Raw genomic sequence first — 12,610 nt, 5'->3', positions numbered from 1 at the left:
ATAAAGAGCAACTTAGATACAGAACATTTAGTTATCCAAAGAGATGCTGGGCATCAATGATCCTAGGAAGAATTAGCAAGCCAAGTGTCTGTGGTGGAGAGATGTTGAGCAAAAAGAAAGAAACAAATAAAGCCAAAGGCTATGCTGCAGCATTTGACACCCAACCTCTAACAGAATAACAAGCTTGTCAAAGCATTATAAGCCAAGAAAAGTTAGCAAGGGAGGAACCAAAAAGTGAGTCTTATAACAGCAAGTTTAGCAAACCTTTGATGCAAAATGTATATTATGTAACAAGAACAATAACTTGAGTTGTCATTGTCTGCATAAATGCCCCATAGATCAAGTTCTGCTATCTGCATAATAAGGATATATACTCTTTTCTTATTCATTTCAATTTCTCTTAGTTTTGATACTTGCTTGGGGACAAGCAAGGTTTAAGTTTGGTGTTGTGATGACAAGTCATCATATACCCATTTTTCAAGCTAATTTCACTTGTTTTGTTAGCATGTATGCACTTTCTTGCATCCTAAGTAAGTGATTTGGAGTGAAAATGCATAACTTCTTTAAATCAAGCAACCACCATGAATTTAATGTTAATCATTGAGGTTTGAGCTCATTTTAATTGAATTTTAATTGATTTATAAGCCTCTTGAATTTAGTGATACTTTGAGTGGTTGTTTGGTTTATTATAGGTGAAGAAAAGAAAAGAAAAGGAAAAGCGTGGCATAAAAAGTGTAGCCCAAGAAAAGGAAAGCGTGGCCAAAGAGGAGAGAAGCGTGCCGCATTGCAATGGGAGAAGCAACATTGCCCTCCACAAGGGCAGAATGCCCTCTAGGAGAGCAACATAATAAGACCAACCAAGGAAGGCAACTCTGCCCTGCCCACTACAAGGGCAGAGCACAAAATGGTGCCTTGGAGCCAAGAGAAGGAGAACATTGCCCTGCCCTTGTGGAGGGCAGGATCGGGCTCTCTAAGGAGAAAATTTAAGTGAAAAATGTCACCCATGCATGCTACAAGGTTCGAACAAGGAACCATGAGGAAGCCAAGCACTAAGGTCCACTACCGTGCCAAGAAGCCAAGAAAAAATGTAGCGTGTTTGCCTCCTCCGTGATTCAAACTTGGGACGTGAAGGAAGGAACATTGCCCTGCCCTTGGCGCGGGCAGGGCAGCATTTGGATGGAACAAGAACTTGGCGCACCAAGCAACAAATTTGGCGCACCAATTTCCTCCCCTGGCAGCACTAAGCGCGCACACTCCTCAATCTGGCAGCACCAACTTTCCTGCCCTGCCCTTGGCGCGGGCAGGGCAGCCTTTGGCGCACCAAGGGCGCACCAAACTTGCGCCAGGCTCGCACCACGCTGCACCAACTCGCACCATGGCCGCACCAAGCTCTTGCACCATGCATCAATTTTCTGCCCTGCCCTCCACAAGGGCAGGGCAGCCTCCTGGGAGTGATTTTCATGGGCCGAAAATCCAAATTAAATTCCCATTTTAATTCACTTCTTCACCAAACCAAAAGCCCATCCAAATCCTAAAATCCAAGAATATAAAGTGTATAAATAGAAGCTAGTTTGATGTAATTAGGACTTTTGCTTTTCATTTTAACTTTTTACCTTTACTTTCAATTCTTACTTAGCATTTTGCACTTCCTTTGAGCTTTCTTGAGAGACTTGTCCGAGCACTAAGAGGATCAAGGGAGAATTAACCGATCTCCTTCCTCATTCTCACTTGGGCAATTCTACTCTTCTGTTTCTGAGTTTTGGGTGTGTGAAATTGGGGAAATTCTGTCCCAATTCCCATTCAAGCTCTTTGCACTTTGTTTTCTGCATAATTCAATTCCAATTCTGTTCTTCTATTGCTTCTTCTTTAATTTTCTGTCAATTGCTTAGATAATTCAGATCTGGGAAGGAAATTGGGTTTTAGGCTCTGCTACTTAAGCCCTTGGGTCCTGAGATCACAACTCATTTTGGGTTCTTCTATGAACCTTTACTGCATCTTATTTTCCTTCTGTTTGAATGATATTTGCTTCTGATTTAATTTCTGCTCAATCAATTGCTGCAATTTACTTCTTCTTTGTTTAGATCTTGCAATCCCATTCCTCAATTCCCTTTTATATTCAAGCCATTTATCTTTCTTGCATTTAAGTTACTGCAATTTAAGTTTCTTGCACTTTAAGTTTCAGTCATTTACTTTCTTGCTCTTTAAGATTCTGCAAATTTACAATTCTGTTCTTTAATTTACTGCACTTCTCCCTTCCCCCTTTACATTTACTGTCATTTACTTTCTGTTAAACACAAATCACTCAACCAGAACTTGATTCGCTTGACTAAATCACCCACTAAACTAAAATTGCTCAATCCTTCAATCCCTGTGGGATCGACCTCACTCATGTGAGTTATTATTACTTGATGCGACCCGGTACACTTGCCGGTGAGTTTTGTGTTGGATCGTTTTCCACACATCATTTGGGTTGCAAGGAATTGGGATCCAATCACCTAAGATTGCCAAGGAGATCAATGAATGCAATGATTGAGGAAGAGATGAGAATGAACTTGATCCGGAGAATGCAACATCTCCTAAGCCCAATGAATTTCCCATTTCTAATCTTACCCATTCTCTTTACTTTCTGTCATTTATCGTTATGCTCATCTCCCCAAATCCCCATTTAAGATTCTGCAATTTACTTTCCCGCCATTTAATTTTCTGCAATTCTCAACTCAATTTCTATTTAGCTCAACTAGCACATTTTCCCAACTAAAGTTGCTTGACCAATCAATCCCTGTGGGATTCGACCTCACTCTATTGTGAGTTCTTACTTGACGACAATTTGGTATACTTGCCAAAGGGAAATTCGTTGAGAGACAAGTTTCCGTGCATCAAGTTTATGGCGTCGTTGCCGGGGATTGATTTTGTATCGATAATGATTAAGTTGGAAGAGCACTAGATTGAGCATTTTTCTCTTGCTTGTTTACTTAGTCATTTACTTTCAATTTCAGTTACTTTCCTCCTTCTTCCCCTCTCCCCTCTTTATTTTCTTTCTCTTTGTTGTTGTTTACAATTTTGTTTACTAACCCACTAACTGTTTGATAATTTGCACCACTCACACTAACAGCCACTCTAACAAGATTAAGTTGGAAGAGTTTTTACTTGACGACAATTCAGTATACTTGCCGAAGGAAAATTTGTTGAGAGACAAGTTTCCGTGCATCAAGTTTATGGCGCCGTTACCGAGGATTGATTTTGTATCCACAATGATTAAGTTGGAAGAGCACTAGATTGAGCATTTTTCTTTTGCTTGTTTATTTTACCTAGTCATTTACTTTCAGTTTTAGTTACTTTCCTCCTTCTTCCCCTCTCCCCTCTTTGTTTTCTTTCTCTTTGTTGTTGTTTACAATTTTGTTTACTAACCCACTAACTGTTTGCTAATTTGCACCACTCACACAAACAGCCACTCTAACAAGAACAATCTCTTCATTTTATTTCTTGCTGTGGGTTTTGTTAGTTGTATGACAGAGAGAAGAAGCGGAGCTTCAACTTCTTTTGATTCTGAACCTGAGAGGACCTTCCTTAGATTTAAGAGGGAAGCAATAGGGAAAAAGGTTGTTGGTGCTGAGGAAGAGGAAGAATACTTTGAAACAAACATGGAGGAGAACTTGGAGAACAACCATGAAGGAGAAGCTCACAACCATGCCAGAGAAGGCCCTGGGAATCCTACTGGGCAAGAGAGAAGAGTTCTAGGGTCATACATCAATCCAAACCCAGGCAATTATGGAAGTAGTATCCAAAAGCCAACCATAGATGACAATAACTTTGAATTAAAACCCCAGCTAATCACCCTTGTTCAGAACAACTGTTCATTCGGAAAAAGTGCCCAAAAAGACCCCAATCAACATCTAACCACCTTCCTAAGAATATGTGACACTGTGAAGTCTAATGGTGTTCATCCGGATGTCTATAGACTGCTTTTGTTCCCTTTCTCACTCAGGGACAAAGCATCTAAATGGCTGGAATCTTTCCCGAAGGAGAATTTAACAAATTGAAAAGATGTGGTGAACAAATTTTTGGTGAGATTCTACCCTCCTCAAAGAATCAACAGGTTGAGAGCTGAGGTACAAACCTTCAGGCAACAAGATGGTGAAACTCTCTATGAAGCTTGGGAAAGGTTTAAGGACTTAACAAGAAGGTGCCCACCAGACATGTTCAATGAATGGGTTCAACTGCACATTTTCTATGAAGGTCTTTCCTACGAATCAAAGAAGGCTGTAGACCATTCATCAGGGGGATCTCTAAACAAGAAGAAGACCATTGAAGAAGCCATAGATGTCATTGAGACTGTAGCTGAGAATGACTACTTCTATGCTTCTGAAAGGAGCAACACTCGAGGATTGATAGAGCTGAACCATATGGATGCACTACTGGCTCAAAATAAGATGATCACCAAGCAGTTAGCTGATCTTACCAAGAAGATGGAGGAGAACCAAGTTGCAGCAACCACCACGTCATCACCAGCTCAAGAAGGATTGAATACAGGAGAAGAACGTGACTGGAAACAAGCCAACTATGTTGGGAACTCACCTAGGCAGACCCATGATCCATACTGCAAAACTTATAATTCTGGTTGGAGAAACCACCCTAATTTTGGGTGGGGAAATCAACAAGACCAAGGCCAAGACCAGAGACGCCACAACCACAATCCCAACAACAATGCAACTCACCAACACCGCTCACAAAGATCATATCAACACCCACCTAATCACCCTTCTCAACCTCCATATCAAAGCCAACATGACCACTCTCAACCTCCTAACCTCAACCCACCATCACCAACCGAAGATAGACTCTCCAGAATTGAGACCCTACTTGAAGGCATATGTAAGGAAGTCCAAGACAACAGAGTGTTCAAGGATGAAGTGCGAGCCAATATAAAAAACCAGGGAGACACCATCAAGAGGCTGGAGTCCCAAGTGGGGTATCTATCTCAACAGTTTCCCAAACACACTGATAGTTTTCCAAGTGACATAGAGAAGAACCCAAGAGTTGAAGTAAAAAAAGTAAGATGGGAAGAATGCAAGATGATCACTCTAAGTGATGAGAGGAGTGTGGAAGAAGCAAACACACAAACAAGACACTTTCAAGACAATCCAAAGGAAAAGCATGAAGAGAGTAATCAAGCACCCAATCCCACACACATGAAGGAGCTAAAAAAGGAGGAAACTCTGAACCCATATGCACCTTTTCCCCAAAGGCTCAAGGGTGGTGTAGCAAGGAGATTATATTTAAGGTTCCTCGATATGTTTGCATCTCTTCATGTGAACATATCGTTCATTAAGGCTCTCCAACAGATGCCCTCATACATCAAGTACATAAAGGAGCTGCTGGCCAAAAAGAATTCACTGAAGGGTGGGCAAACAATATTGATGAATAGGGAGTGCAGTACTCTCATTCAAACAGAGCCACCTACAAAAAAGAAGGACCCAGGGAGTTTTCACATCCTCTGTGCTATAGGAGAAACAATAATTGATAAGGGACTCTGTGACCTGGGAGCAAGCATCAACTTAATGCCTCTACCCCTCATGAAAAAGCTTCAAATCAATGAGCTAATGCCCACGGACGTAATCATCAAATTGGCTGACAAAACTCACAAACAGGTAATAGGAGTGGTTGAAAACGTGTTAGTGAAGGTTGGGAACTATTTCTTTCCCACGGACTTTGTTATCGGAAGAGAATCACATCCATCCCATCATCCTGGGGAGACCATTTTTAGCCACAGCCAGGGCACTTATAGATGTGGAGCGAGGAGAACTAATATTGAGGACACATGATGAACAACTCACCTTCAATGTCTTCAAACCCTCACAAGAAGCAGATCATGATAACAAAGAGTCAAGGGAAGAGCACAATAAGGAACTGATGGAAAAGACAAGCACAGGAGCACAAGCACCACACCTGAGAACCCCTATGGTTGACAAGCAATGTGGTCAGAAGGAACAACAGCCAAGTGTAACCCAAGAGGAGCTAGACCCACGAGAGAGGAAATAAAAAGAAAACGCAAGCAGAAAAAGCCAATAGCCCTTAAAACCAAAAGGAGGGCCCAAGGAAATAAAATCCAGGCCTAAGCGGCTAAATCAAGCTATCCCTAACCATGTGCTTGTGGCATGCAGGTCCAAGTGAAAAACTTGAGACTGAATGGTTAAAGTCGTGATCCAAAGCAAAAGAGTGTGCTTAAGAACTCTGGACACCTCTAACTGGGGACTTTAGCAAAGCTGAGTCACAATCTGAAAAGGTTCACCCAGTTATGTGTCTGTGGTATTTATGTATCCGGTGGTAATATAAGAAAACAAAGTGCTTAGGGTCACAGCCAAGACTCATAAAGTAGCTGTGTTCAAGAATCAACGCATTGAACTAGGAGAATTAATAACACTATCTAAAATTCTGAGTTCCTATAGATGCCAATCATTCTAAATTTCAAAGGAGAAATTGAGATGCCAAAACTGTTCAGAAGCAAAAAGCTACAAGCCCTGCTGAATTACGACTAAGTTTCATTGATACTGTGGGATTCATTGTATATTCTCTTCTTTTTATCCTATTTTATTTTCAGTTGCTTGGGGACAAGCAACAATTTAAGTTTGGTGTTGTGATGAGCGGATAATTTATACGCTTTTTGGCATTGTTTTTATATAGTTTTTAGTATGATTTAGTTAGTTTTTAGTATATTTTTATTAGTTTTTATGCAAAATTTATATTTGTGGACTTTACTATGAGTTTGTGTGTTTTTCCTGTGATTTCAGGTACTTTCTGGCTGAAATTGAGGGACCTGAGCAAAAATTTGATTCAGAGGCTGACAAAGGACTACAAATACTGTTGGATTCTGACCTCCCTGTACTTGAAGTGGATTTTCTGGAGCTACAGAACTCCAAATGGCGCGCTCGCAATTGCGTTGGAAAGTAGACATCCAGGACTTTCCAGAAATAGATAATTGTCCACACTTTACTCGAGTTTTGACAACGCAAACTGGCATTCAAACGCCCCTTCTCTGCCCTATTCTGAAGTCAAAACGCCAGAACTGGCATAAAAGTTGGAGTTAAACGCCCAAACTGGCACTAAAGCTGGTATTTAACTCCAAGGAAGACCTCTACACGTGTAAAGCTCAATGCTCAGCCCAAGCACACACCAAGTGGGCACGGAAGTGGATTTCTGCATCATTTACCTATTTCTATATTCCTAGTAGCTAGTTTTCATTATAAATAGAACTTTTGACTATTGTACTAGAGGTCTTTTTCCCTATTTTCGAATTCATATGTCATTTGGGGAGGCTGGCCATTCGGCCATGCCTAGACCTTGTTTTTATGTATTTTCAACGGTAGAGTTTCTACACACCATAGATTAAGGTGTGGAGCTCTGCTGTTCCTCGAGTATTAATGCAATTACTACTGGTTTTTATTCAATTCATGCTTATTCTTATTCTAAGATTTCCATTCACACTTCAACCTGATGAATGTGATGATCCATGACACTCATCACCATTCTCACTTATGAATGCGTGCCTGACAAACACTTCTGTTCTACCTGCGAAAGCTAGAGTGTGTATCTCTTGGATTCCTGGTCCACGACGCATGGTTGCCTTGCCTGACAACCGAGCCTTCCATTCCGTGAGATTAGAGTCTTCGTGGTATAAGCTAGAATTATTGGCGGCCATTCTTGAGATCCATAATTATAAGCTAGGGCATAGTGACAGACGTAAAAGGATAGTAAATCCTATTCCTACATGATCGAGAACCGACAGATGATTAGCCCTACGTAACCCGTAGTTGGACCATTTTCACTGAGAGGACGGGAAGTAGCCATTGACAACAGTGATGCCCAACATACAGCTTGCCATAGAAAGGAGTATGAAGGATTGGATGGAGGCAGTAGGAAAGCAGAGATTTAAGAGGGATGAAGCATCTCCATACCCTTATCTGAAATTCCCACCAATGATTTACATAAGTATCTCTCTCTTTATTTTCTGTTTTATTTATCTTTTAATTATGAAAACTCTATCACCCATTTGAATCTTCCTGACTAAGATTTACAAGGTGACCATAGCATGCTTCAAGCCGACAATCTCCATGGGATCGCTGATGAGCGGATAATTTATACGCTTTTTGGCATTGTTTTTAGTATATTTTTAGTATGTTTTAGTTAGTTTTATTATGTTTTTATTAGTTTTTAATTAAAAATAACATTTCTTGACTTTACTATGAGTTTTTGTGTTTTTCTGTGATTTCAGGTATTTTCTAGCTGAAATTGAGGGACCTGAGCAAAAATCTGATTCAGAGGCTGAAAAAGGACTGCAGATGCTGTTGGATTCTGACCTCCCTGCACTCGAAGTATATTTTCTAGAACTACAGATACCAAATTGGCGCGCTCTCAATTGCGTTGGAAAGTAGACATCCTGGGCTTTCCAGCAATATATAATAGTTCATACTTTGCCCGAGAATTGATTGCCCAAACCGGCGTTTAAAATCAGCTTCAGAATTCCCGGCGTTTAACGCCGGAACTGGCACAAAAATTGGAGTTAAACGCCCAAACTGGCACAAAAGCTGGCGTTTAACTCCAGAAAAAGTCTCTACACATGAAAGCTTCAATGCTCAGCCCAAGCACACACCAAGTGGACCCCGAAAATGGATTTTTATGTCATTTACTCATTCTTGTAAACTCTAGGTCACTAGTTCACTATAAATAGGACCTTTTGCTATTGTATCTGGAGGGGGATGACACATTACACGTTTCATACTATATCTTCGACGGCATGAGTCTCTAAACCCCATGGTTGGGGGTGAGGAGCTCTGTTGTATCTTGATGGATTAATGCAATTACTACTGTTTTTCACTCAATCACGCTTGCTTCTATTCTAAGATATCACTTGTTCCTCAACTTGATGAATGTGATGATCCGTGACACTCATCATCATTCTCACCTAAGAACGTGTGCCTGACAACCACCTCCGTTCTACCTTAGACTGAGTAGATATCTCTTGGATTCTTTAATCAGAATCTTCATGGTATAAGCTAGAATCCATTGGCGGCCATTCTCGAGAACCCAGAAAGTCTAAACCTTGTCTGTGGTATTTCGAGTAGGATTCAGGGATTGAATGGCTGTGACAAGCTTCAAACTCGCGAGTGTTGGGCGTAGTGACAGATGCAAAAGGATCAATGGATCCTATTCCAGCATGATCGAGAACCGACAGATGATTAGCCGTGCGGTGACAGCGTGCGTTGAACATTTTCACTGAGAGGACGGGAGGTAGCCATTGACAACGGTGAAACCCAACATACAGCTTGCCATGGAAGGAGCCTTGAGTGCATGGGGAAGAAGACAGTAGGAAAGCAGAGATTCAGAAGATAGAGCATCTCCAGCACCTCAACCTTTTCTCCATTACTGCAAAACAAGTATTTATTTCATGTTCTTTTACTTTTTACAATTAAATCTGAGAATTATTGATATCCTGACTAAGAGTTACAAGATAACCATAGCTTGCTTCAAGCCAACAATCTCCGTGGGATCGACCCTTACTCACGTAAGGTATTACTTGGATGACCCAGTGCACTTGCTGGTTAGTTGTGCGGAATTACAAAAGTGTGATTGTGATTTCGTGCACCAATCGCCCTTACTCACGTAAGGTTTATTACTTGGACGACCCAGTGTACTTGCTGGTTATTTGTGCAAAATTGTGAAAAAGAGTTGAGATTACAATTATGCGACCAAGTTGTTGGCGCCATTCTGTATCACAATTTCGTGCACAAAGTTTTTGGCGCTGTTGCCAGGGATTGTTCGAGTTTAGACAACTGACGGTTCATCTTGTTACTAAGATTAGGTAATTTTTATTTTCTTTTCAAAAAAGTTTTCAAAAATATTTCAAAATTTTCTTCTTTTTCTTTCTTCCCAAAATAATTTTCGAAAAAAAACCAAAAAAATTAATAAAATCATAAAAATCCAAAAATATTTCATGATTCTTGTTTGAATCTAGTGCCAAATTCTAAGTTTGGTGTTAATTGCATGATTTTGATTGTCCTGCGATTTTCGAAACACATTCATTGTGTTCTTGATGATCTTCAAGCTGTTCTTGATGAATTGCCTTGTTTGATCTTCATGATTTCTTGTTTTGCATTGCATGATGTTTTACATGTGCATTCTTGCAATGCATATGGCCCAAACATGAAAAAATTCTAAGTTTGGTGTCTTGCATGTTTTCTTTTATTGAAAACTAAGTTCTTGATGTTCATCTTGATCGTGTGATTGTTCTTGGTGTTCTTCTTGACATTCATAACATTCTTGGTGTTCTTCTTGACAATCATCTTGATCCAAGAATTATATGTTGTGACTCATTTTGCTATTTTTCAAAATTGAAAATATATCTTCTTGAATAAAGGATATAGCAAAATGAAGATCCAAGAACATAAAGTAGTGGATTTACAGAGAAAAAGCTGGGCGTTCAAAACACCCAGTGAAGAAGGAAAACTAGCGTTTAAACGCCAGCCAGGGTACCTGGTTGGGCGTTTAAACGCCCAGGAAGGAAGGAAAACTGGAGTTTAAACGCCAGCCAGGGTACCTGGCTAGGCATTTAAATGCCTAAAATATGCAGCAACTGGGCGTTAAACGCCCAAAACATGCAGCTCCTAGGCGTTTAAGGCGAGGATGACACAAGGAGAGGAATCTTGTTTTCAAATCAAATCTTTTTCAAATCTTCATATTTTTTTCAAAATCAAATCTTTTTCAAATCAAATATTTTCAATCATATCTTTTTCAAAATCATATCTTTTCAAACATATCTTTTTCAAAAATCAAATCTTTTCCTCATATTTTCAAAAATCTTGATTCAAAAATTTCAAGTTTGTTACTTTCTTGTTAAGAGAGATTCAATATTTGAAATTTAAAATCATATCTTTTAGTTTCTTGTTAATCAAGTTATTAATTTTAAAAATCAAATCTTTTTAATTTTATCTTTTCAATCATATCTCTTTCAAAATCACATCTTTTTAAAATTCCAATTTGAAAAATCTTTTTCTAACTTCATATCTTTTTCAAATTTATTTCTTATCTTTTTCAAAACCATTTAACTACCTTTTTTACTTCATACTTTCGAAAACCACTTCCAATTTTTCAAAATTTCATTTAAAGCTTAATTCTTTTTCAAAATTTAGTTTTCGAAAATTTCCCCCCTCTCGTATTTTTCTATTTAAATGCTAACGTTCCTCCTCCATTGTCAATTCAAACTCCATCTCTCTTTATGTGTTCAAAATTTTACCTACCTCCTTCTTCTATTCTTATTTTCCTCTGACACCTCAAGGGATCTCTATACTGTGACATAGAGGATTCCATATTTTCTTTGTTTTCTTCTCTTTCATATGAGCAGGAACAAAGATAAAGGCATACTTGTTGAAGCTGATCCTGAACCTGAAAGGACTCTGAAGAGGAAGCTAAGAGCAGCTAAAGCACAAAACTCTTGAAATTGTCAAAAAGGAAACAGCAAAAGAAACAATTATGGCCGAACCAAACAACAATGCAAGGAAGATGCTTGGTGATTTTACTACACCAACTTCCAACTCTATGGAAGAAACATCTCAATCCCTGCCATAGGAGCAAACAATTTTGAGCTAAAGCCTCAATTAGTTTCTCTACTGTAACAGAACTGCAAGTTTCATGGACTTTCATCAGAAGACCCTTATCAGTTTTTAATTGAGTTCTTGCAGATCTGTGATACTGTTAAGACCAATGGAGTTGATCCTGAAGTCTACAAGCTTATGCTTTTCCCTTTTGTTGTAAGAGACAGAGCTAGAACATGGTTGGACTTACAACCCAGAAATAGCCTAGACTCTTGGGATAAGCTGGTCACGGCTTTCTTAGCCAAGTTCTTTCATCCTCAAAAGCTGAGCAAGCTTAGAATGGATGTTCAGACCTTCAGACAAAAAGATGGTGAGTCCCTCTATGAAGCTTGGGAAAGATACAAGCAACTGACCAAAAAGTGTCCTTCTGACATGCTTTCAGAATGGACCACATTAGATATATTATATGATAGTCTGTTTGAATTTTCCAAGATGTCACTAGACCACTCTGCAGGTGGATCCATTCACCTAAAGAAAACGCATGCAGAAGCTCAAGAACTTATTGAAATGGTTGTAAATAACCAGTTCATGTATACCTCTGAGAGGAATCCTGTGAGTAATGGGACTCCTCAAAAGAGAGGAGTTCCTGAAATTGATGCTCTGAATGCCATACTGGCTCAGAACAAAATATTTACCCAACAAGTCAATATGATCTCTCAGAGTCTGAATGGATTGCAAAATGCATCCAACAGTACTAAAGAAGCATCTTCTGAAGAAGAAGCTTATGATCCTGAGAGCCCTACAATGGCAGAGGTGAATTACATGGGTAAAGCCTTTGGCAACACCTATAATCCTTCCTGGAAAAATCATCCAAATTTTTCATGGAAGGATCAACAGAAGCAAGGCTTCAATAATAACAATGGTGGAAGAAACATGTTTAGCAATAGCAAACCTTTCCTATCATCATCTCAGCAACAGACAGAGCATTCTGAGCAGAATCCTTCTGGCTTAGCAAATATAGTCTC

The 12,610-nt window shown here is 39.5% G+C and overlaps 1 non-coding gene across 1 annotated transcript; it reads right to left on the bottom strand.

Annotated features, from left to right (window-relative positions):
- Window positions 1-11,915: 11,915 nt before the first annotated feature.
- On the bottom strand, window positions 11,916-12,023 carry LOC112805094 (small nucleolar RNA R71). The gene has a single exon (XR_003203704.1). It is a non-coding gene; the product is annotated as a small nucleolar RNA R71 (small nucleolar RNA).
- Between the last annotated feature and the right edge of the window lie 587 nt (window positions 12,024-12,610).

Source organism: Arachis hypogaea, chromosome 5 (assembly GCF_003086295.3).
Source record: "Arachis hypogaea cultivar Tifrunner chromosome 5, arahy.Tifrunner.gnm2.J5K5, whole genome shotgun sequence".
NCBI lineage: Eukaryota > Viridiplantae > Streptophyta > Magnoliopsida > Fabales > Fabaceae > Arachis > Arachis hypogaea.
This window is presented reverse-complemented; position numbering and strand designations above follow the sequence as displayed.